This window comes from Neoarius graeffei, chromosome 4, assembly GCF_027579695.1.
Source record: "Neoarius graeffei isolate fNeoGra1 chromosome 4, fNeoGra1.pri, whole genome shotgun sequence".
NCBI classification, from domain to species: domain Eukaryota; kingdom Metazoa; phylum Chordata; class Actinopteri; order Siluriformes; family Ariidae; genus Neoarius; species Neoarius graeffei.
In genome coordinates, this window is record NC_083572.1 from 83,160,608 (window position 1) to 83,188,104 (window position 27,497).

A 27,497-nucleotide genomic window follows, 5' to 3' on the forward strand; every position below is an offset into this window, starting at 1 on the left:
CTGTGGCATATTTAGCTTCATGCATTTTTTTTATTCCTGCCTATAAGGAGCTGTAATTGGGCCACAGCAGAGACGTTACACGGGTCCTCCTCCTTTTCATGCACAGAGCCGTTTGAGTGGCAGTTCACTGCTTCCTGAAGCTGCCTTCTGCACTTCGCTCCTTTCCTCAACCAAGTCCATGTATGGTAAGGGACTAATAGAGTACTGTAGATGGGAGGAGGGACAGCTGGGAACAGTCAAGGCCCTAGAGGCAAAATTAACTCAAGTACAACTATTTACTCTGAGGAACAGCATATTAAGGCCTGGAGAGGAATGAGAACACTTGAAGGATAATACATAACAAACAATGGTAATATGCTTGTTTAAGTTATGTAATATTTTACAAAAAAAAAAAAAACAGCTCTCTCTCTCTACCAATGGATGGAGCGAATGTTTTTTGCTCCATCCACTGGTAGACACTCACTAATTATGTTCCCTAAAAGGTTAAATTAAAGAAGGATTACCATCTGGGCCAAGATACGGTATAAATGGGAAAATATTCATACCCTACTGAAATAAGCAACAGGACTGGAAGGGTTGATATGTGTGGTGTCGATCATTTCACTTCTACAGTACTTGACATGTCTTGGCTAGTATAAAACACCAGGGAGAGTTCTCCGAGAACCACAGCAGAGGAAAGATGGATGGGTTACTGCTGTGGTTTTGTCTGTAATTTTTGAGTATCTATTCTTACTTTACTGGTATCTTAGTCAGATTGACTGATATTTTTAAATACACTGCTCTGTAGGAACACAGGAAACCTATTCTTTTCAAAGGAAATTAGCATCAATATAGTTCTTCTCTGCTGAGAAAGCATCACTTGTGTAGACTTGTGTAAAAATGATTCACATTCCTCAGTTTCCCCCCCAGTCTGTGCTCCTTTATGAAGCTCAGACACTCTCCTGAATTCTAGAGCTGGGAGTTGAGGACTAATTCTGTGAGTGCCACAAAAATCAACACACTAAACTATTGTATCCAAATGTCACAGGGGGAGAAGAGAATGCTTTATTATGGTTCATACACAGAAGAACATCTCATGTTTTCATTCAGAGCCCCGAGGAAACTGAAACAGGACCTTAAGGTGATGTTTAAAAAATATAAAACGGAGCAGCATAGTCATTGGGACCAGCACAGACGCGCAGGCCATAACTCAATGCCAGTCCAGATCCATGTTTGGAATTTCCTCCACATCTTCTTTCCTCCCTTCAAGAGTCACCAACACCTGCGCAGTGTCACGTTTCTTCGTCTGTCCTTGCCTTCTGTTACGCACCGCGCATGCGCCCCGAAATAGCGCATGCGCATTAACCGTTCCTCCTCCGCGTCCGCCATTTCGCATGATCACAGCCGGCTTTTGTGTCATGGTGGAAGAAAAGCAGTGCTTGTGAACGCAATGAAAACACACACACACGACGCCTTAACGTTTTTATCTTATTAGGATTGAATAACGAGTGTGATGATGTAAAAATGGCGCATAGCTGACGGCTGTGAAAGTGTAAACTAAGCCTCTGTCACGCGCTCCCTCCATTTTCTCGAATGTTCTTTCACGCCTCAGGTCGTGCGGCGCGCGCAGGTGTGTGGTTAGAACAGTTTTAAACACAGTCCGGGTTTCAGTCTGCTGCTTTACTGCCACATTAAAAACAGCTAGAACATGTGCAGATGCGAATTCTCTAATCTATGCTCACTAATCATGTACATTAACGTAAACTTAACCAACTAAATCCCTGTATTGTCATGATCTTTTGCCTCAGGGATCCTTTAACCCTTTGATGCAAAACATGGGTCAAAAGTGACCCGGCTGAGTTTTTATCTTCTATATCTTTGCAATAAATGAATTCCATCATTCAGTATTCAAGGTATTCCTCGATTAACTTGTTTTTGATCATCATACATCCTTATTTTATTGTTTCCTTTCTTACTTTTCGAATAAAAACCCTTTTTGTATCACTACCCTTCTAATGCACAACATGGGTCAAAAACGACCTGCATTCATTTTCCAGGTTATTTCATGTATGGCTGAGTGTTTCTATGATATACTTTTGAAATAAATTCATTTTGTCATTTACTTTTCCAAATATGCAGTAAATATCTTGTTTTTGTTTAGCACAAATCATTTTTATTTTTCCTTTCTTAAGTTATGAACAGGGGCGGCATGGTGGTGTAGTGGTTAGCGCTGTCGCCTCACAGCAAGAAGGTCCTGGGTTCGAGCCCTGGGGCCGGCGAGGGCCTTTCTGTGCGGAGTTTGCATGTTCTTCCCGTGTCCGCGTGGGTTTCCTCCGGGTGCTCCAGTTTCCCCCACAGTCCAAAGACATGCAGGTTAGGTTAACTGGTGACTCTAAATTGACCGTAGGTGTGAATGTGAGTGTGAATGGTTGTCTGTGTCTATGTGTCAGCCCTGTGATGACCTGGTGACTTGTCCAGGGTGTACCCCGCCTCTCGCCCGTAGTCAGCCGGGATAGGCTCCAGCTTGCCTGCGACCCTGTAGAAGGATAAAGTGGCTAGAGATAATGAGATGAGATGAAGTTATGAACAAGCACAGCTTTTGTAATTCTACATCAAGTTTACACACATGGGTCAAAAACGACCTGCATTCATTTTATTTCATGTATGGCTGAGTGTTTCTATGACAGACTTCTGAAATAAATTCATTTTGTCATTTACTTTTCCAAATATGCAGTAAATATCTTGTTTTTGTTTAGCACAAATCATCATTTTTATTTTTCCTTTCTTAAGTTATGAACAAGGGCAGCATGGTGGTGTAGTGGTTAGCGCTGTCGCCTCACAGCAAGAAGGTCCTGGGTTCGAGCCCTGGGGCCGGCGAGGGCATTTCTGTGTGGAGTTTGCATGTTGTCCGCGTGAGGTTTCCTCCGGGTGCTCCGGTTTCCCCCAAAGACATGCAGGTTAGGTTAACTGGTGACTCTAAATTGACCGTAGGTGTGAATGGTTGTCTGTGTCTATGTGTCAGCCCTGTGATGACCTGGCAACTTGTCCAGGGTGTACCCTGCCTTTTGCCCGTAGTCAGCTGGGATAGGCTCCAGCTTGCCTGCGACCCTGTAGAAGGATAAAGCGGCTAGAGATAATGAGATGAGATGAGATGAAGTTATGAACAAGCACAGCTTTTGTAATTCTACATCAAGTTTACACACATGGGTCAGAAACGACCTGCATGCATTTACTACAGTGTTTGGTGGGAACTGTGAATTGTGCTTCTGTCAGACATTTCACAGCTCAGCACAGCGCCCTTTGCCCATCTCATACATGCAAGTAATGTTTTTCAATTGTTCTAACATTACCTTAGAAAAAAATAATGTTTAGGTTACCTTGAGTGAGTAGATTACTTGTCAGAAAGTTACAAGTAATTACTATTAGCTACCTAGCTGGTGAGACCAACTAGTGGCCTAGTGGTAGCGTGTCCACCTCTTGATCGGGAGATCGGGAGTTCTATTCACGGTCGGGTCATACCAAAGACCTTCATAAAAATGGTACCTACTGCCATCTGGCAAGGCACGCTGCAATACAGATGTGCATGGGGAGTTAAACTCTCGTGGTTACCAGAGGACTAGCCCCCCACTGTAACCCTAGCTATGTAATAGGCGAGAGGCCGAGGGCTATGGAAACGGAGATCGGTGCCGCCCGATGCACCACATACAGGTTGGGCCTGGTTAGTACTTGAGTGGGAGACTGCCTAGGAATACCAGGTACTGTAAGGCGTGGGAAGGACTTTGACCTAGCTGGTGACATATTCTACTTTAGTTAGCTAATTTTATTGTAGTTGGCTACATAGTTAATAAATAAATAACTGGCCCCATTCACTGCTAAAGTAATTACTTGAAACAAATTATTATTATAGTATTAAGACATTTAATTTTAAATCACACTTGGATGACCCATGTGTAGTAATCTCATCTCATTATCTGTAGCCACTTTATCCTGTTCTACAGGGTCGCAGGCAAGCTGGAGCCTATCCCAGCTGACTACGGGCGAAAGGCGGGGTACACCCTAGACAAGTCGCCAGGTCATCACAGGGCTGACACATAGACACAGACAACCATTCGCACTCACATTCACACCTACGGTCAATTTAGAGTCACCACTTAACCTAACCTGCATGTCTTTGGACTGTGGGGGAAACCGGAGCACCCGGAGGAAACCCACGCGGACACGGGGAGAACATGCAAACTCCGCACAGAAAGGCCCTAGCCGGCCACGGGGCTCGAACCCGGACCTTCTTGCTGTGAGGCGACAGCGCTAACCACTACACCACCGTGCCGCCCTATGTGTAGTAATATAAAAAGTATTTTTGTTCATAAAGTAGGAAAGAAAAAATTAAATTAATGATTTGTGGTAATTACAACCCCGATTCCAAAAAAGTTGGGACAAAGTACAAATTGTAAATAAAAACGGAATGCAATGATGTGGAAGTTTCAAAATTCCATATTTTATTCAGGATAGAACATAGATGACATATCAAATGTTTAAACTGAGAAAATGTATCATTTAAAGAGAAAAATTAGGTGATTTTAAATTTCATGACAACAACACATCTCAAAAAAGTTGGGACAAGGCCATGTTTCCCACTGTGAGACATCCCCTTTTCTCTTTACAACAGTCTGTAAACGTCTGGGGACTGAGGAGACAAGTTGCTCAAGTTTAGGGATAGGAATGTTAACCCATTCTTGTCTAATGTAGGATTCTAGTTGCTCAACTGTCTTAGGTCTTTTTTGTCGTATCTTCCGTTTTATGATGCGCCAAATGTTTTCTATGGGTGAAAGATCTGGACTGCAGGCTGGCCAGTTCAGTACCCGGACCCTTCTTCTACGCAGCCATGATGCTGTAATTGATGCAGTATGTGGTCTGGCATTGTCATGTTGGAAAATGCAAGGTCTTCCCTGAAAGAGACGTCGTCTGGATGGGAGCATATGTTGCTCTAGAACCTGGATATACCTTTCAGCATTGATGGTGTCTTTCCAGATGTGTAAGCTGCCCATGCCACACGCACTAATGCAACCCCATACCATCAGAGATGCAGGCTTCTGAACTGAGCGCTGATAACAACTTGGGTCGTCCTTCTCCTCTTTAGTCCGAATGACACGGTGTCCCTGATTTCCATAAAGAACTTCAAATTTTGATTCGTCTGACCACAGAACAGTTTTCCACTTTGCCACAGTCCATTTTAAATGAGCCTTGGCCCAGAGAAGACACCAGCGCTTCTGGATCATGTTTAGATGCGGCTTCTTCTTTGAACTATAGAGTTTTAGCTGGCAACGGCGGATGGCACAGTGAATTGTGTTCACAGATAATGTTCTCTGGAAATATTCCTGAGCCCATTTTGTGATTTCCAATACAGAAGCATTCCTGTATGTGATGCAGTTCCGTCTAAGGGCCCGAAGATCACGGGCACCCAGTATGGTTTTCCGGCTTTGACCCTTACGCACAGAGATTCTTCCAGATTCTCTGAATCTTTTGATGATATTATGCACTGTAGATGATGATCTGTTCAAACTCTTTGCAATTTTACACTGTCGAACTCCTTTCTGATATTGCTCCACTATTTGTCGGCGCCGAATTAGGGGGATTGGTGATCCTCTTCCCATCTTTACTTCTGAGAGCCGCTGCCACTCCAAGATGCTCTTTTTATACCCAGTCATGTTAATGACCTATTGCCAGTTGACCTAATGAGTTGCAGTTTGGTCCTCCAGCTGTTCCTTTTTTGTACCTTTAACTTTTCCAGCCTCTTATTGCCCCTGTCCCAACTTTTTTGAGATGTGTTGCTGTCATGAAATTTCAAATGAGCCAATATTTGGCATGAAATTTCAAAATGTCTCACTTTCGACATTTGATATGTTGTCTATGTTCTATTGTGAATACAAGATCAGTTTTTGAGATTTGTAAATTATTGCATTCCGTTTTTATTTACAATTTGTACTTTGTCCCAACTTTTTTGGAATCGGGGTTGTAAAAACAAAAGAATATTTGGAATATTCAATCATAAAATAAATTGATTTCAAAAGATAGAGCAAAGAAAAACTCAGTCAGCATAAAATAACCTGGAAAATGAATGCAGGTCATTTTTGACCCATGTTGTACATTAGAAGGGGTGTGCATATGTTTTGCATCAAAGGGTTAAAGCTTATGTAAGGTTACTTCTGACGCAGTAAACTACAGCAGGTTGAACAAGACACCCCCCAAAAAAACTTAAAGATTAAAACAAATCTGGATGAAAACCTCAGGAAGATGAAGGCTTCCAACTTCCAGGAACTTACCTGTAATTAGGCATATAAATCCCAGGCAGCCTATACACAATAAGCCTGTATGATTAACAATTATTCCATGAAATCTCATCGTACATGAGTTGATAGCTGAGGAAGCGCGTACCGCCAAGTTAGCTATAAGCCATGTACGATGAGATTGAGTGGAATAACTTTTATTCTATCCACATTCGCTGGATTTTGAGAAGCAGAGCTCTTTTTTTTTCAAATTCAATAATGAACACTTCGTACAAAACGTCCGAAAAAACAATTTCCGCTTAAAATGTAAACAAACTGGCGAAATGACAGGTGTGTGTGAAAAATGCTATAATATTAATTCTTGAAACATGAAAAAGATACGTTCTTACCATTAAATACTTTTATTCCATATTTTGTTGCTTTTTATTTTTTGGATTTTTCATTTCGTCCTCGGTTGGTTCAGTAACACGCTCAGCCATTTTGTTTTTCTCTACTCGCAGTATATGAGCTGATAGCCTAGTATGCCCCTTTTCCACCAAAGCAGTTCCAGGGCTGGTTCGGGGCCAGTGCTTAGTTTGGAACCGGGTTTTCTGTTTCCACTGACAAAGAACTGGCTCTGGGGCCAGAAAAACCGGTTCCAGGCTAGCACTAACTCTCTGCTGGGCCAGAGGAAAGAATCGCTTACGTCAGCGTGGGGCGGAGTTGTTAAGACCGACAACAATAGCAAGACGGCAAAAGGTCGCCATTTTTAAGCGATGAGAAGCAGTAGCTGTACAAACGCGAAGTCATCTATTATTATTGTTGTTGCTGCTGCTTCTTTTTCTCCGTGTTGTTGTTGCTTCGATGTTCGCGCCAAGGTTTATGCAAACGCAGCGAGGTGACTGACGTATACAGCGACGTAACTGACGTGGCTCCCCTTAGCACCCCGAGCTATGGAAAAGCAAACTGGTTCTCAGCTGGCTCGTAAGTCGAACGAGTTGTGAACCAGCACCAGCACTGGCCCCGAACCAGCCCTGGAACTGATTTGGTGGAAAAGGGGTAGTAGTAGAGTAGCCAATCAGAGTGTGTGATTGCTTATATCCAGTGAATGTGGATAGAATAATTGCTATTATTATGTAGTTTGCATGGGAGTATTAAGTTCAATTAGACTGACAGACTGGTTTACACTACAATAACAAATGCAAGCTTAGGTCAGTGAAATCATCAAGAACATACTAATAAATGCATCAAACAGGTTTATGGTGTAGCCTACCGTACACTCTTGGAAATGGGGGACTAAACTGCGCCTCTGCTTGTCAGTAAGGTGGTACCATCAAGGTTATATCTTAAGCATCTTTACCTGGAAAGTGTATGTAGTATACACTATGTACTAATTTTATTCTATCAGTTCATTTAAAGAGCCCTGTGATGATCTGGCGACTTGTCCAGGGTGTACCCCGCCTCTCGCCCATAGTCAGCTGGGATAGGCTCCAGCTTGCCTGCGACCTGTAGGACAGGATAAGTGGCTACAGATAATGGATGGATGGAGGTTTATGGTGTAGCCTGCACTCTTAGAAATGGGGGACTAAACTGCACCTCTCCTTGTCAGGAAGGTGGTACCATCAAGGTTACATCTTATGTGTCTTGTGTACTAATTTTATTCTATCAGTTCATTTAAAGAGCCCTGTGATGATCTGGCGACTTGTCCAGGGTGTACCCCGCCTCTCACCCATAGTCAGCTGGGATAGGCTCCAGCTTGCCTGCGACCCTATAGAACAGGATAAGTGGTTACAGATAATGGATGGATAGTTCATTTAAAGAGCCCTGCGATGATCTGGCGACTTGTCCAGGGTGTACCCCATCTCTCGCCCATAGTCAGCTGGGATAGGCTCCAGCTTGCCTGCGACCCTACACAGGATAATCACCTACAGATGATGGACGGATAGTCCATTTAAAGTACAAGAGTGGTCCTAAGGTCCATTTCCCTTTGTTGGTTATGTCATTCTTGGGGCGAACAATAGCAAGTGGCCTTGTTGAATCTTCTCCAACCAACACGGTCTTGGGCAGCATTCTCTTTTGAACTTGTCTCCTGTTAATTACACAGCACTTGAGATATGTACTTGTTGAATTGCAACTTTGGTCTTCCTCTTGATGTGGTCCCATGAGTTGGAGAGTATAAAGCATACTTTGACACCAGAGTTTTTGTGGGTCTCCATAGGGAATGGCCAAGGAAGCGTAGTTGACGATCGATGATGATGATGATGATGATGACAGAGAGATACTTTGGCTCTGTTCGCTTGTAAACGTCTTCGTTGGACACATGGTCTTCATTCTTTATTTCAAGCATGCTTCTTAAGCATGTGGTTTGGAATGAGTTGATCTGGTTCTCAAGCTTTTTAGTGATAATCCAGGACGGACTTCCATAGAGAAAGACGCTCAGGACGGCTGCTCTAAACAGGTTGATTTTCCTGGATTCTTGTTCTAACAGGTTAATTACCAGGTAAAAGATACACACTATAGGTGCAGGAGATGTACCCTTGTGATATACTGCCCCCTGACAAGAAAAGGTACAGTTTAGTACCATATTTCTCAGAGTGTAAAGATGAATTAAGTGGATTATTTACTTTGTCAGTCATGTGGGTAATAAACACTTGTTTGAAACAGTAACTTTACAGTCATTATTAGCCTGTATAGTGTATAATTTAGAAGTGAGTAAGATGCACTGTGCCTCTGGGAAAGCGGTTTGCTGTGTGTGGTGTATTATGGGCATGTTTAATTTGCATGAATTTGTTTGCAATAGATGGTAGGGTTTTTTGTTGTTGTTGTTGTTGTTGTTTTACTTCTTTGCCTTAAACATCTAAGCAAATTTGTATGTGTCCTAAGCAACTAGTCTGGCGAATTTGATTTATAAATGAGTTGTTCTTCCCAGGGCGGCACGGTGGTGTAGTGGTTAGCGCTGTCGCCTCACAGCAAGAAGGTCCTGGGTTCGAGCCCCGGGGCTGGCGAGGGCCTTTCTGTGCGGAGTTTGCATGTTCTCCCCGTGTCCGCGTGGGTTTCCTCCGGGTGCTCCGGTTTCCCCCACAGTCCAAAGACATGCAGGTTAGGTTAACTGGTGACTCTAAATTGACCGTAGGTGTGAATGTGAGTGTGAATGGTTGTCTGTGTCTATGTGTCAGCCCTGTGATGACCTGGCGACTTGTCCAGGGTGTACCCCGCCTTTCGCCCGTAGTCAGCTGGGATAGGCTCCAGCTTGCCTGCGACCCTGTAGAAGGATAAAGCGGCTACAGATAATGTGATGTGATGTGTGTGTTCTTCCCAGTTTGTGAACACATGGTAGTGGGACTGTTCAGGCCTTGTAAAAAACAAGTTCTAGTAGAAGAGATTGAAGTATAGGGTAGTGGAGAATAAGCAGTACAAGACCACTAGATGGAGACAACCTACACAATATTGAATTTCTGAATATTTGCCCATTGAACCCCTGCCTAGGGCAAGTTTTGCTCTTCTTTTGCTGGAACGAAATAGTATAGTTATAAAATAAACAGAAATCAATAGAAAGTGCTGTGCCTAATGTTTTGTTGTTTTTTATTAATGCACCTGTGATTAAAATGAAATGGGTTTTTTTTCAGCTTGCTGCATTTTCAGTGTGCACAAGACCAGCAAAACACTGCATCACAACTCTCAGTTACATGTGACGTATTTTGATGAATGGTAAATGTTTTTTTTTTTTAAATAATACATAAAGTATAGGGCGGCACGGTGGTGTAGTGGTTAGCGCTGTCGCCTCACAGCAAAAAGGTCCGGGTTCCAGCCCCGTGGCCGGCGAGGGCCTTTCTGTGCGGAGTTTGCATGTTCTTCCCGTGTCCGCGTGGGTTTCCTCCGGGTGCTCCAGTTTCCCCCACAGTCCAAAGACATGCAGGTTAGGTTAACTGGCGATTCTAAATTGACCGTAGGTGTGAATGTGAGTGTGAATGGTTGTCTGTGTCTATGTGTCAGCCCTGTGATGACCTAGTGACTTGTCCAGGGTGTACCCCGCCTTTCGCCTGTAGTCAGCTGGGATAGGCTCCAGCTTGCCTGCGACCCTGTAGAACAGGATAAAGCGGCTAGAGATAATGAGATGAGATGAGATGAGATGAGACATAAAGTATAGGGCAGCACGGTGGTGTAGTGGTTAGCGCTGTCGCCTCACAGCAAAAAGGTCCGGGTTCCAGCCCCGTGGCCGGCGAGGGCCTTTCTGTGCGGAGTTTGCATGTTCTTCCCGTGTCCGCGTGGGTTTCCTCCGGGTGCTCCGGTTTCCCCCACAGTCCAAAGACATGCAGGTTAAGTTAACTGGCGATTCTAAATTGACCGTAGGTGTGAATGTGAGTGTGAATGGTTGTCTGTGTCTATGTGTCAGCCCTGTGATGACCTAGTGACTTGTCCAGGGTGTACCCCGCCTTTCGCCCGTAGTCAGCTGGGATAGGCTCCAGCTTGCCTGCGACCCTGTAGAACAGGATAAAGCGGCTAGAGATAATGAGATGAGATGAGACATAAAGTATATAAAAAGATAATGTATAAACCCATGGATTCTGCACAGCCAAATGTGTTATGTGCCTATAGTGAATATTCTAAAATGTTCATGTTTCGTGCATTAATAAAGATCTGTCTAACAACACTTCATACATATGTTGTGTTTAGTGAATATAACCATTCATAGAAGGTCATCGAAGGACAAAGAAGGTCGGTTCTTGAAAGAGAGAGAGAGTGTGCATGTGTTAGATTGTTTAGAGGCCTATATAGTATCGTACAATTGTATTTTTCTGCACTATAGGGAAAAGGGGTGCTGAGTTTCAGAGTTACAATTAAATTGCCAAGTGTTTGCTGTGGTTTGTAAAGGACACACCTTCCAGACACTAGAAGGCAAGGCAAGTTTATTTATATAGCGCATTTCATACACAGTGGCAGTTCAATGTGCTTTACAGAGGTAAAAGCAAAACAGTAAACAATAGAAAATAAAATTACATAAAATAAAGGGGGAAGAAGAGAGAAAAAAATAATAAGAATTAGACAATAGTAGAAATAAAATAATAAAATGAAGTAAAAGTTCAGTAAAAAACAGCAGAATAAAATAGAATAAAAGTTAAGTAAAGTTTAAAACATGCAGAGACTGTAAAAGTTAAGTAAAGTTTAACACATGTAAAGATGATATTTATCAGTTCTCAGTTATCAGAAACACATTTCTTTGTGTTATTGGACTGATCTCAAAGCATTCTGGCAAAACATGCATCATATATGGAATGAATGCTTTGAATGCGAGTGTTATGCACACCTGCAACAGTTAATTAATTTTATACCCACATCTTCAGAACTGTGAATGCAACAAATTCAAGTCTTTACAAGTTCGAAGGAATGAGTGATGAAATCTTGCTTTCACAGCAGCTGGATATCCTGTGTCATATTACTGCAGCAGAAATTTGCATACTGCTTATGAACATGAAAACAAGATAGCAAAACTGTACAACATGTAAATGGTAACTCGAAGCTTTTGAGCTTCTACTGTATATGCCATCACAGGAATTTGTCATATTCCAGTATACATAGCTACAGTGGGGTCTAAAAGTCTGAGAGCATGAGTGAAAATGCTTCTATTGTGCATTCTGTTCTAATTTAATACAAATTTTCATTACAAATTCTATTACTGACAGCAACTTGAGTGAAAAGTAGAATCTTTGAAATATTTATATGAATTTCAGAGTTTCTTAGTATTTGTTATGCCCACGTTTGCTTGAATGACAGTGTGCACTTGAGCTGGCATGGACTCCATGAGTTTGTGCAAAACCTTATGATCCATTTTAGATCAAATCGAAAGTGATTGTCTGAACACAGGCTTCAATAGACTGGGCATGAGGAGAAAAAAAATCTGACCTTTTATACAAAAGCAGTTAAAATGGTCAATATCACAAATGTGATTACATTTACACTACCGTTCAAAAGTTTGGGGTCACTTTGAAATGTCCTTATTTTTGAAAGAAAAGCACTGTTCTTTTCAATGAAGATCACTTTAAACTAATCAGAAATACACTCTATACATTGCTAATGTGGTAAATGACTATTCTAGCTGCAAATGTCTGGTTTTTGGTGCAATATCTCCATAGGTGTATAGGGGCCCATTTCCAGCAACTCTCACTCCACTGTTCTAATGGTACAATGTGTTTGCTCATTGCCTCAGAAGGCTAATGGATGATTAGAAAACCCTTGTACAATCATGTTAGCACAGCTGAAAACAGTTGAGCTCTTTAGAGAAGCTATAAAACTGACCTTCCTTTGAGCAGATTGAGTTTCTGGAGCATCACATTTGTGGGGTCGATTAAATGCTCAAAATGGCCAGAAAAATGTCTTGACTATATTTTCTATTCATTTTACAACTTATGGTGGTAAATAAAAGTGTGACTTTTCATGGAAAACACAAAATTGTCTGGGTGACCCCAAACTTTTGAATGGTAGTGTAAATAGGGACCTAGAAATAGTGCAGAATCCATTCATCCATCCATCCATCCATCCATCCATCCATCCACGGATCGCAGAGGAAGCTAGAGCCATTTCCAGATGACTTTGTGCAAGAAGCAGAGTATACCCTGGGCAGGTTGTCTGTCTATTACTGGGCTAATACAGTGATAAACAACCGTTCACACTCACATTCACACCTGTGGGCAGTTTAGAGTAGACAGTTGATCTAATCTGCATGTTTTTGGACTGTGGGAGGAAACCAGAGCACCTGGAGGAAACCCACGCAGGCATGATAGTGCAGACTCTTGAATATTAAATATTCAAGATATTGAACATTTCTTTGTTTTAAATATTTTAAAATTCTAAACCCTTCTGTTTGTTTCCTATTTTAAATGACCCCCCCCCCCCCCCCCCCCCCCCCCCCCCCGATTTTCAAAGTGGGTCTCAGACGTTTGTACTCAGCTGTATGTGTATACTGTGTATAGCAAAAAATTAAGCAGTGTTATGACATAATACAATTATGACGTACGTTGCTCTCGAGAATTAATGGCAGAAATATTAATAAATAAAAATCTGCTGCTTTGTTTTGTCAGGACCTGACCACCTTATTATCACTGAAGTTATCATGTATTCTGCTAATATTTTACAGAGGAGTACAAGATAGTGTCAGTCAATCAATATCAGTGTCCTTGGTGCGCAGCTGGAATTTAGTAATAATTCTCACTTCTTCCTCACATTTGTTTTTCTATAAGTGATATTTCAATAATCAGTGTGATCAGCGTGTACAAATGAATTTTATATCTCTCTTCCTGTGCTCTCTTGAGAAGATTTACTGTCAACATTCAGTAATGGGCATTATGTGTCTTACCACTAGAGGATGTCAGAGCATTGGGAATGACCAGCTGCATAGTATACTGGTGTCTTGGTGTACTCCATAGTCTTCATACTGCTCTCATCAGGACTCTACTATTAGCAGTGGTCACCATTACACAGACTGTCAGACATCAAACATAGCAGATACCCCTGCCTGTATCGCAGACAATGTCTAGCTTCAGATTTCTGTCCCGAGTAAGTAAAGGTCATAATCTGAACTGGCTTTTGACCTGATTATTGGTGTCATTTTTTTGTCTTGTGTAGGGTGAGAAGAGATGGGCTGTGTGTCCCAGAGTGCTTTGTCACTGATGGTGTGTCAAACAGGTAAATTCGCTGTGTGCTTTACATGTTTGTCTAACACTTTTGTAATCATATAAGACTGAATTAAACTCTCATCTAAGGCATTTCGCTAAAATCTTACATTTTTGCTTGGCTGTGTGTTCAGTCCTGAGGAGAAATTTGCTATCTGTCTTGAAAGGACTATCATATCCTGACAAATATTTTACTTTAGCATTTATTAACGGCATTTAGCAGACATTCTTATCCAGATCGACGTACAACATACCCAGAGCAACCTGTGGAGCAGTTGGGGGTTTGGTGCCCTGCTCAAGAGCACTTCAGCCATTCCTGTTGGGCCAGAGACTCAAACCGGTGACCTTTTGGTCCCAAAGCTGCTTCTCTAACCATTAGGCCATGACTTCTCATTCTTTTAACTTCATATTCCAGCATGCTTCCATTCCTCCAAAATTTACAGATACATGCAAAGACAGGACCAAGCACGATTAGCCTCATTCCTAAATATAATATAGCCCATGGTATACTGTATGTCCTCAAAACATACCACATCCAGAGCTTTGTGAGGAGTGTTTTGTTATTTAACGCAACCTGTTATCATCTTTATAATGTGTTATACAGTATGGACAAGCATACCACTGCTGAAATGCTCTTAAAAAGGCCATGATCATATCCCAGGTACCATGTAAGCACTATAGAACATAGTTGAGAAAAACCCTCACAATACAGCCTTCCATGTATATCAGCATTTACCTGATGGGATAGGAATGAGTGCTGTAATTGTTCTTGTACTGAACCTCAGAGCCACTAGATGACAGGTTCAGCACAGCATGCCAGCTTAATGTTTGTTGTGTTCTTTATACAAACCTGTCAAGGTTAAAATTCTTGGTGTGTATCTGTGCCAGCTGACGCAGGGTTGCAGTCATTGTGCCACAGTTATTTCAGAGGAATTTGTCCATAGTGAATTGCAAACTGCCCTCTTCGACCTGGTTCAGGCAAGGTTGTGAGGTTGCGAGTTAGTCATTTACATTTTTGAACCATGAACCACATTCACTGACTGCATTGCACCCTGTTTAGGTATTGTGGCTGTGCTTACCATATGAGACTACTGTTAATACTACTAAATAAAAATAAAAATAATCACTAACAAGATATACTGTACCTATTTATGTACTTCCAGTCATATAGGCAATCAGTTACACCTTCCACATAGGTATTTCTGTAGGTGTACAACTACAGTAGCCCATACTGTTACTATGTACAATCTGTCAGCCCCCTTATCAACGATTCATCACCGTACTACCAGCATTGAGCTGATTCTCAGCACAGCAGTGACACTCACATCTTAGAGCCATGTCATAACAGCACAATTATGATTTGCTTGTATTAGACAATGTATATGTCTACATATACACAGCTTTTCATTGAAGCGTTTGTTCAATTTTATACTCGGCTACAGCACAATCAGGTGTACCAATTACTGTTGGTATGGAGCATCGATATCCTACATCATATGAGTTTGCTTGTCTATCACGAAGAGTAATGGAAATTATGTAACTATGTTGGATCTACAATCGCTGAAAAAATTGTGGAAATTGATCAATCGAGTCCAAAGTTATGACTAATTATGTGATCCAAATTTATCATAAATTTGATATAATGATGTTGCACTTGCTATTTATTGATATTTTAAATGTAAAAAATGTTTAAATGAATTGCAAATATTAGTAAAATTCATGTTTTTCTTTTATCACTTATTTATTTATTTATTTCATGTTCATTGAGTAAACGTGTCACACTATTATATAAAAAATTTTTAAAACGATTAAAATGTGTCAAGCGTCATTTTGCATGATTATATATTTTCTGACAAAACTACTCTTTCTAAAAGACTAAAGTGTAATATATATCATCAAAATGTAATTTATAAGCACGCGTATGATGTCTCTGTTGTGTGTGAATCAGTAGTTATCCGATTGTTTACAAATACTAGTTCTTGTCACCCGATCCTGAACCCATGTAATTTTGCCTTAAAAATCTGTAGTGTCCGTAGGCCTGGTACTAAATCATAGAATGGATGCCATGTTTGATCATTATTGGTATGTTGCTATTTGTTGTTGGATACTTTTATCAAACATAAGCACTCAACATAAATTGGATTAATACATACAGTGATGGGCGGCACAGTGGTGTAGTGGTTAGCGCTATCGCCTCACAGCAAGAAGGTTCTGGGTTCGAGCCCCGTGGCCGACGAGGGCCTTTCTGTGCGGAGTTTGCATGTTCTCCCCGTGTCCACGTGGGTTTCCTCCGGGTGCTCCAGTTTCCCCCACAGTCCAAAAACATGCAGGTTAGGTTAACTGGTGACTCTAAATTGACCGTAGGTGTGAATGTGAGTGTGAATGGTTGTCTGTGTCTATGTGTCAGCCCTGTGATGATCTGGTGACTTGTCCAGGGTGTACCCCGCCTTTCGCCCGTAGTCAGCTGGGATAGGCTCCAGCTTGCCTGCAACCCTGTAGAACAGGATAAAGCGGCTACAGATAATGAGATGAGATGAGATGACATACAGTGATAAAACTCGAATACTTGTTTGTAGTGTCCGTAGGCCCCAAGCATTCTTGTTCCTATTATTCGGTGATTTCCCTATATTTCTCCCATAAAATTCACCAATTTTGTTACAAATAAGTAAAACAATTTTATATATGAGCAAATGATTATACAATGAAAGGACAGTAATAGTATGAGTGTCAAATTAATGAAAATTATTTAACATGAGAGCAAAGAAAGAATAACTTTTAACATTTTGAGTCATATGATTAGCACTGTAGTGCTGCCTGTTTTTAGTCTACAATGCTAGTTGTCAAATCTCACATCAATTTATATAAATAAATGTTTTTTTTGTTGTAAAATTAGTCAAAATCACATCATAATTCTTGTTTGTAGTGTCCGTAGGCCCAAAGCATTCTTGTTCCTATTTTGCAGTGATTTACCCATATTTCTCCCATTAAATTTACAAATTTTGTTAAAAATAAGTAAACAAATTTTATATATGTGCAAATACAACGAAGGAACAGTAATGGTATGAGTGTCAAATTAATGAAAATGATTTAACATGAGAGCAAAGAAAGAATAACTTTTAACATTTTGAGTCATATGATTAGCACTGTAGTGCTGCCTGTTTTTAGTCTACAATGCTAGTTGTCAAATCTCACATCAGTCAATATAACTAAATTTTTTTTTGTTATAAAATCAGTAAAAATAACATAGGCTACTTGTAGTGTCCGTAGGTCCAAAGCTTCACTGATCTTGTTCCCATTATTTAACATCAGTAGTAAACACTTGGGCGGCACGGTGGTGTAGTGGTTAGCACGGTCGCCTCACAGCAAGAAGGTTCCGGATTCGAGCCCAGCGGGACCGGCGAGGGCCTTTCTGTGTGGAGTTTGCATGTTCTCCCCGTGTCTGCGTGGGGTTGCTCTGGTTTCCCCCACAATCCAAAGACGTGGGGCGGCCTTGGGCTGAGGTGCCCTTGAGCAAGGTACCTGACCCCTGACTGCTCCCCAGGCGCTCTGGTATGGCTGCCCACTGCTCTGGGTGTGTGTGCGTGTGTTCACTGCTTCAGATGGGTGAAATGCAGAGGATGAATTTCACTGTGCTTGAAGTGTGCATGTGACAAATAAAGGTTCCTTCTTCTTCTAAACATACATTCTGTATTTACAATGGCAGTTGCCTTATCTCACATCCACCTACATAAAGATATGTAAATAAGTTATTTTTTTAATCACTAAATAATTCCTGTATGAATGATGTATTTTGTGCGCATATGGGGTATTATTATGTACAGAACTACAGCACTGCCTACAAGTCATGCTTTCAGCTTGATCCAGAGATGTGTAATTTAAAAAATGAATTTTAATTTAAATACTGAGTAATTTACTTAATACTAAATCATAGGCTGGGATTGGGCAAAAACACATTTTAAAATAATATTAACAAGGGAAGCAGGGAAATCAGCAAGCAAAACAATATATTCATCATAACACATGTACATCTCATCTCATCTCATCTCATTATCTCTAGCCGCTTTATCCTGTTCTACAGGGTCGCAGGCAAGCTGGAGCCTATCCCAGCTGACTATGGGCGAAAGGCGGGGTACACCCTGGACAAGTCGCCAGGTCATCACAGGGCACACATGTACATTACAAAATAATTCTATGTTTATGTAATGAAGAGGAATTTTTCACTTTTATTAGCTTTGGTCAGCAAAGGGTCATGTGCTGGTAAATAAAGGGTCAAAAATGTAACATTTCTGTTACATAGTTGTCTGTCTATCTGTCTGTCTGGCTAGACTCAGGAGAGGACAAAATACTCAGGATTTTTATGTCCGGCTTTCTTGAGAATGGAAGGTGGATGCCAACAGGAGAAGACTTCTGAACAGGTATTTAATTTTAAATTTTAATTTAAATAAATAACTATAAACAGGTATATACTGAGGGCGGCACGGTGGTGTAGTGGTTAGCGCTGTTGCCTCACAGCAAGAAGGTCCGGGTTCGAGCCCCGTGGCCGGCGAGGGCCTTTCTGTGTGGAGTTTGCATGTTCTCCCCGTGTCCACGTGGGTTTCCTCTGGGTGCTCCGGTTTCCCCCACAGTCCAAAGACATGCAGGTTAGGTTAACTGGTGACTCTAAATTGACCGTAGGTGTGAATGTGGGTGTGAATGGTTGTCTGTGTCTATGTGTCAGCCCTGTGATGACCTGGCGACTTGTCCAGGGTGTACCCCGCCTTTCGCCTGTAGTCAGCTGGGATAGGCTCCAGCTTGCCTGCGACCCTGTAGAACAGGATAAAGCGGCTAGAGATAATGAGATGAGATGAGGTATATACTGATTCAAATGGTATATACTGTCCCATACATTACCTTTAATTTGTATTGAAATAAATATGTTTAATTAATAGCCTATACAGAGTATTTTTGTTTACATTACTATATTTTGATATATTTTAAGGGAAAATTAATGGTCATAAGGCCAAACAAAAATAAATGTTTGTTTCTGATTTTTCTTCCAAATAAATTTGGGTAGCCTGGCTTGTGGCCTGGGCTAACTTTGACCATACAGTAGTTGATACGTATTTGAATCTTTGTAACATTGGTGAATAAAAAAATACATCCGTATACACTGGTTGCGACTATTTGATTTAGACCGGTTGTCTGTAGTGTCTGAGGTACCTTAATAGAAATACTCAAATAAATGACATAATAGTGAATTTAATACTACTTTTGCACTTGAAAAATATAAACAGTTAAGGGTTTATATGAAACAAGATCAAAAGGGAGGATACCATTCAGATTCCAGAATCTGTTAGTAGATAAAGTAATTTGAGTTTAGAAATTTCATTACGTTAGACCTAAGAAATATATAATGACATTTTGATATGGATTTATAAGCATTTATTTCACATGTTCTGTTTTAAAGTTTATGAATAAAGGTTATTTTACACTAAATAGTGTATATAATCATTGGCATTTATTGATAAAACTTCATTATGAGTATGTAGTGTCCGTAGGCCCTCAATATATGTGTTTGTTTGTTTTCTAAATGTAGGTCCGAATAAGAAAAAAAACTTTCAGTACCACATTCCCAATATATTTGGCAGCAAAAATAATTACTTTACTTCTTGAAACTGCTTAATCAAATTTTGACCATTTTTGCAACACAATGCGTACACCTGATTGTGCTGTAGCCGACTGTATGTCATGTTACTGAGTGGTTGGTAATGGACTGTTTGGATAGTGACAGTATCAAGTACAGATAAATGTGCCATTATGACACATCAGCTAATGGCTTGACTATAATTTATCTTTCAGTCTGCACATGCTTTAGTGTGAGGAAAAATCATACAGTGCTATTTTTCCTGCGATGATCACGATCATGTCTTCAGTGGGCCCTGAAGGGTTTGATTAATGTTTGCAGTGCAGTAAATGCTATGTGAAGAAGGCTTAGCGGAAATAAATCACAATCTGAATACTTTAAAAAAAATCAAATAAATCAGATCAAATTGAACTAAAAATAGTTGCGCTTTCATTTTCTCTCCAATCTCTGCCATTAGCCTGAGGTTAGACTCTTCATTAGACTTCTCAACTACAGCTGAGGAGTGCTGTGTGAATTTGGTCTGTAGATTTAAGCTGCTTTTCTGTTCCAGAAGAGCGATAACCACAGCACAAGGCCTTTAAAACGGTTCTTCATGCTTTTCTGGAGGGTTTTTTTTCTTTGTGTGTGTGTGTGTGTGTGTGTGTGTGTGTGTGTGTGTGTGTGTGTGTGTGTGTGTGTGTGTGTGTGTGTGTGTGTGTGTGTTTGACAGTTAGAGTGGTGGAAGAGTCAGTAGCATCTGCATCACTAGTGTGTGTTGTGGGGCACAGCTGTGTTGCTTCTAGATTAACACCCGTGACTGCAACTTTACATTTTGTTTTCTGAACCAGAAGCATAGCCCATAAAGTAACAGATGGTCTAAGGTGACATTTTATAAGAAAATAGCATAATGTATTAATATGATATATGAATATATTATAATACTAGCAGTAGCACTTTAACATTTTTGAATCTGATTAGTCAGAAGTTGATTGATTTTCAATAACAAAATCTCTGACAATAGTGCAGCTGCAAGACAAATCACACGTTTATCCATCCATCCATTATCTGTAGCCACTTATCCTGTTCTACAGGGCCGCAGGCAAGCTGGAGCCTATCCCAGCCGACTATGGGCGAGAGGCGGGGCACACCCGGACAAGTCGCCAGGTTATTGCAGGGCTGACACACAACCATTCGCACCTACGGTCAATTTAGAGCCACCAATTAGCCTAACCTGCATGTCTTTGGACTGTGGGGGAAACTAGAGCACCCGGAGGAAACCCAACGCAGACGCGGAGAGAACATGCAAACTCCACACAGAAAGGCCCTTGCCGGCCTCGAACCCAGGACCTTCTTGCTGTGAGGCGACAGTGCTAACCACTTCACCACCGTGCCACCCTCACATGTTTATATTAATGTTTTTGTTCAAATACGTTATCATTTCTATAATAGCTGCTCATTCACAGGGACTTTTAACAATGAAAATATCTATTATTTTATATGCTGATGTTTATGAACATTTATGGAAGAAGTCTCCAGTGTCATGCTTTGTAGTAGTCAATACACTGCAAAAACCCGGCTTACAAAAACAAGAAAAAAAAGTAATAAAATTAGGAATATTTTACTTAAAATAAGCAAAATTATCTGCCAACAGAACAAGAAAATTTGACTTGGCAAGATTTTTAAAAACAAGTAAATATATCTAGCTTTAGAAACCCCACAGATGTCTTAAAACTAGTGTATTTATACTAAAAACAAGTAAAGTTGTACTACTCATTTTAACATGCTAGATACTTTGTCCCCCAACCAACAGTTTGACTATTTCATCTGGGCGTATTGGTGTGCTCTGTTTAAGTGTTTATACCAACTGAGACCGCCAAATAAATCAAAATCAAAACAACAAACCAATCCATTTTGTAGCCTATTTTTGTTGCCAGACTGACAATACAACAATTCATTTCATTTAGTTATCTGTTTTGTGTTAAGAGATTAAAAGAAAGGATAAGATGCTTGAAATAAGAAATTCTGACTTTGACAAACTTGTCATGGTTAATATAACACCGATGAAATTATGGTAATTCTCATTTTAAGACAGAACTTACTCATAACCAGTAATAAAATCTCTAACAAGTTATAATACCTTATTAAGATAATTGAGGGAAAAAATGCTTAAAGTAAGTGAAATACTCTTACACAAAACCTGCCTGGAAAGGAGAATTATCTTGGCAGACAAATAACAAGCATATTGTGTCTTGATTTAAGATATTTAATCTTGGTTAGATTTTACTTTTTGCAGTGTAGGTTTTCTGTCACAGGAACATTTCCAGAACAGAGGACTTTGGTTTCTTAGTAACATGACAATCTAAGAAAATCTAAATCTTAAAAAATTTAAATCTAAATCTAAGAAAATTAAAATTTAAATCTAAGAAGATTTTCTTTTGTGTGATTATTAACTTCATGGGAGAGAATAAAAGAGGCCGTTGAGGGAAACACTCTATAGCTGCTAGAATGGTAACAGGAATGAACTTGTTTTATGGTTTTTCCACAACATTTGTTCTTTAATAAATTAAAAATAAAATGCACCATTTTCCCCTGCAGTTTTATGCTTTACATGATCTACACTGGGTTGCCAATTTGTTAGGAACACTCACCATGTAGCTCCGTTCACTGGCCATTTTACCTATCCTTTCATGGTAAACAATTACTAACTGTAGCCCATATCTTGCTATATACACACAGTTTGTCAACCCCGCTCTACCCTGTCCGTCAGTGGAGATTGTCATACAGTAGTAGTGTGTATGCTGGTATGGGTGTATAAGGTACAACATCTTTGCTGAGGCTTTTAAACACTGGTACGTACCTGCTACTTCATTAAGCTCATAAACTCTGTTCATACACCTTATATACAGTATGTACATTTTGATACTACTATATGTCATAATTTTTGACATCTTTGTATTAAATGTCATGTAGTCCTTTATCAGTGTCGGTTTCTGACTACATCACTCGTAAAACGAGAGTTTGTTTGGTGCACTATTTCTTGACCTCGTGGTGGTAGTGAGGTGATTTTTTTTAAACGTCAACAATGCTACACACACACATTACTGTCACTCTGTTAAGAGATCATAATATCTGATCAGTAGTGGCCCTTTTCCATTGCCGTGGAAGAGCAGGACTGACAAAAGATGCATAGTAACATATACAGTGTCTTGCAAAAGTATTCATTCCCCTTGGTGTTTGTCCTGTTTTGTCGCATTACAAGCTGGAATTAAAATGGATTTTTGGAGGGTTAGCACCATTTGAGTTACACAACATGCCTACCACTTTAAAGGTGCAAATTGTTGTTTTGTTGTGACACAAACAATAATTAAGATGAAAAAACAGAAATCTGGAGTGTGCATAGCTCCCCCCCCCAAAAAAAAACAGTCAATACTTTGTAAAGCCACCTTTTGCTGCAATTACAGCTGCAAGTCTCTTGGGGTCTGTCTCTATTAGCTTAGCACATTTAGCCACTGGAATTTTTGCCCATTCCTCAAGGCAAAACTGCTCCAACTCCTTCAAGTTAGATGGGTTGCGTTGGTGTACAGCAATCTTCAAGTTATGCCACAGATTCTAAATTGAATTTGCACCTTTAAAGGAACAGTCCACCGTACTTCCATAATGAAATATGCTCTTATCTGAATTGAGACGAGCTGCTCCGTACCTCTCCAAGCTTTGCGCGACCTCCCAGTCAGTCAGACGCAGTCAGACACGCTGTCATTCCTGTTAGCAATGTAGCTAGGCTCAGTATGGCCAATGGTATTTTTTGGGGCTGTAGTTAGATGCGACCAAACTCTTCCGCGTTTTTCCTGTTTACATAGGTTTATATGACCAGTGATATGAAACAAGTTCAGTTACACAAATTGAAACGTGGCGATTTTCTATGCTATGGAAAGTCCGCACTATAATGACAGGCATACTAACACCTTCTGTGCGCTTCGGCAGCACATTGATACGGAGCTCAGATATCAATGCGCTGCCGAAGCGCACAGAAGGTGTTAGTATGCCTGTCATTATAGTGTGGACTTTCCATAGCATAGAAAATCGCTACGTTTCAATTTGTGTAACTGAACTTGTTTCATATCACTGGTCATATAAACCTATGTAAACAGGAAAAACGCGGAAGAGTTTGGTCGCATCTAACTACAGCCCCAAAAAATACCATTGGCCATGCTGAGCCTAGCTACATTGCTAACAGGAGTGACAGCGCGTCTGACTGACTGGGAGGTCGCGCAAAGCTCGGAGAGGTACGGAGCAGCTCGTCTCAATTCAGATAAGAGCATATTTCATTATGGAAGTACGGTGGACTGTTCCTTTAAGGCATATTGTGTAAATCAAATGGTGCTAACCCTCCAAAAATCCATTTTAATTCCATTTTGTAATGCAACAAAACAGGACAAACACCAAGGGGGATGAATACTTTTGCAAGACACTGTAAGTTACCATCACTAATGTACAAAATGTACCTAATAAACTGGCAATTCAGGATATGTAGATTTCTCTATTAATAATTAGTACTATATACTGTATAGTATACTGTATTATGAACCGCGAGCCAGCCTAGTGGTTAGCATGTCCACCTCTTGACTGGGAGATTGCGAGTTCTACTTGTGGTCGGGTCATACCAAAGATCATCATAAAAATGGTACCTACTGCTATCTGGTGAGGCATGCTGCAATACAGATGTGAGTAGGGAGTCATACTTTCGTGGTTACCAGAGGACCAGCCCCCCCACTATAACCCTAGCTATAGGTGAGAGGCTGAGGGCTACTGAAACAGAGATCGGCACCGCACCCATGTGCCTCAAGAGCTGGTTAATACTGAGACAGGTGACTGCCTGGGAAGACCAGATCCTGGCGTAGGAGAGACTTTGACTTGACTTGATACTGTATTATATAATACTAGAGTAAAATATAATTATACATGTATATACTAGGGCAGCACGGTGCTGCAGTGGTTAGGACTGTCAACTAACAGCAAGAAGGTTTTGGGTTCAAACCTGGCAGCCGACTGTGGCCTTTCTGTGGGAGATGGCATATTATCCCTGTGCCTGCATGGGTCTTCCTCCAGGTGCTCCAGTTTCCTCCCACAGTCCAAAGACATATTGATTAAGTTAACTGGTGACTCTCAATTGCCCATACAGTGGTGCTTGAAAGTTTGTGAACCCTTTAGAATTTTCTATATTTCAGCATAAATATGACCTAAAACAACATCAGGTTTTCACACAGGTTCTAAAAGTAGATAAAGAGAACCCAGTTAAACAAATGAGACAAAAATATTATACTTGGTCATTTATTTATTGAGGAAAATGATCCAATATTACATATCTGTGAGTGGCAAAAGTATGTGAACCTCTAGGTTTAGCAGTTAATTTGAAGGTGAAATTAGAATCCGGTGTTTTCAATTAATGGGATGACAATCAGGAGTGAGTGGGCACCCTGTTTTATTTAAAGAACAGGGATCTATCAAAGTCTGATCTTCACAACACATGTTTGTGGAAGTGTATCATGGCACGAACAAAGGAGATTTCTGAGGACCTCAGAAAAAGTGTTGTTGATGCTCATCAGGCTGGAAAAGGTTACAAAACCATCTCTAAAGAGTTTGGACTCCACCAATCCACAGTCAGACAGATTGTGTACAAATGGAGGAAATTCAAGACGATTGTTACCCTCCTCCCCAGGAGTGGTCGACCAACAAAGATCACTCCAAGAGCAAGGCGTGTAATAGTTGGCAAGGTCACAAAGGACCCCAGGGTAACTTCTAAGCAACTGAAGGCCTCTCTCACATTGGCTAATGTTAATGTTCATGAGTCCACCATCAGGAGAACACTGAACAACAATGGTGTGCATGGCAGGGTTGCAAGGAGAAAGCCACTGCTCTCCAAAAAGAACATTGCTGCATGTCTGTAGTTTGCTAAAGATCATGTGGACAAGCCAGAAGGCTATTGGAAAAATGTTTTGTGGACGGATGAGACCAAAATAGAGCTTTTTGGTTTAAATGAGAAGCGTTATGTTTGGAGAAAGGAAAACATTGCATTCCAGCATAAGAACCTTATCCCATCTGTGAAACATGGTGGTGGTAGTATCATGGTTTGGGCCTGTTTTGCTGCATCTGGGCCAGGACGGCTTGCCATCATTGATGGAACAATGAATTCTGAATTATACCAGCGAATTCTAAAGGAAAATGTCAGGACATCTGTCCATGAACTGAATCTCAAGAGAAGGTGGGTCCTGCAGCAAGACAACGACCCTAAGCACACAAGTCGTTCTACCAAAGAATGGTTAAAGAAGAATAAAGTTCATGTTTTGGAATGGCCAAGTCAAAGTCCTGACCTTAATCCAATGGAAATGTTGTGGAAGGACCTGAAGCGAGCAATTCATGTGAGGAAACCCACCAACATCCCAGAGTTGAAGCTGTTCTGTATGGAGGAATGGGCTAAAATTCCTCAAAGCCGGTGTGCAGGACTGATCAACAGTTACCGGAAACGTTTAGTTGCAGTTATTGCTGCACAAGGGGGTCACACCAGATACTGAAAGCAAAGGTTCATATACTTTTGCCACTCACAGATATGTAATATTGGATCATTTTCCTCAATAAATAAATGACCAAGTATAATATTTTTGTCTCATTTGTTTAACTGGGTTCTCTTTATCTACTTTTAGGACTTGTATGAAAACCTGATGATGTTTTAGGTCATATTTATGCAGAAATATAGACAATTCTAAAGGGCTCACAAACTTTCAAGCACCACTGTAGGTATGAATGGTTGTCCCTGTGTAAGCCCTGCCTACCCCACCTCACTATCTAAGTTGGCTGTTATTGGTTCTAGTTTCCCCCATGACCCTGACAGATAAGATGTAGATAATTCATGGATGGACACATGTTTACGAAAATAACACAATATATAGTTGTCGCATATACATTCCTGTTCTTGTTTAGTTCCTGAAATTGCATTTTATTTGGTCATATACGTAGACTTACGTTGAGAGAGCTACCCTGCCTGCTTCAAGGAAAGTTTAATACAGCAGTGAGACCTGGAGTTGTTTCTAATATTCCTTTACTAACACTGTCTATGTGCTCTCTTTTAGATTTTTCAGTTTTAATGAACTTGCAATTACTGTGCTTGGAGTGACATTTGCTTTTGTCTTTATTCAACAGTACATATATTTATCTCCCCATTCTCTATTTCACATGTCTCTTAGGTCACATCCACAAAGAGCAACTCAGTTTCGTTCCAAATGAGCCAACATTATGGCAAAGGAACAATGTTCCAGTCATTTAGCAGAGGAGAGGAAGTGGTGCAAACAAAGCACCTTTATCTGCGCCCAGTGGGAAGTGCTCCCACTGAGACCACCTACAGCTCGCTGCCCTGCCTTACATCATCATTGTCATTTGTTTACAGTTGCTTCACTGAGCACTTACTCTTGACTGACTGACGCATGAATAACACGTGCCATTTCACCCAGTCCTATCATCAATGCCTAATTCATGCTTCTTTCATGTAATAATGTAATGTCTACTGTTGTAGATTTAACAATTATTCCACGAAATTGAGTCGTACATGTGCTGACAGCTGATCGCTATAAGCCATGTGTGACAAGATCAAATGGAATAATTGTTTTATTATATCTACATTCACTGGATTTTGAGAAATGGAGCATTTTTATTTTTATGTTTTGCAAATTCGATAAATAAAGACTTTATACAAAACGTCCAACAAAATCATTTCTGCTTAGAATGTAAACAAGCTGGCGAAATGACAGTAGCAATTTGTGAAAAATGCCATGATAATAATAATAATAACATCTCATCTCATTATCTCTAGCCGCTTTATCCTGTTCTACAGGGTCGCAGGCAAGCTGGAGCCTATCCCAGCTGACTATGGGCGAAAGGCGGGGTACACCCTGGACAAGTCGCCAGGTCATCACAGGGCTGACACATAGACACAGA

At 40.6% G+C, this 27,497-nt stretch overlaps 1 long non-coding RNA gene across 2 annotated transcripts; it reads left to right on the plus strand.

Moving 5' to 3' along the window:
* The first annotated feature begins 213 nt into the window (after positions 1 to 213).
* On the plus strand, positions 214 to 27,273 carry LOC132885321 (uncharacterized). Of its 2 annotated transcripts, XR_009654581.1 has the most exons (5): positions 214 to 349; positions 13,863 to 13,922; positions 18,235 to 18,324; positions 22,248 to 22,360; positions 26,750 to 27,273. It is a non-coding gene; the product is annotated as an uncharacterized LOC132885321 (long non-coding RNA). The 2 variants fall into 2 exon arrangements; XR_009654580.1 differs by lacking the exon at positions 22,248 to 22,360 and having other exon boundaries at positions 26,750 to 27,269.
* Positions 27,274 to 27,497: the final 224 nt, after the last annotated feature.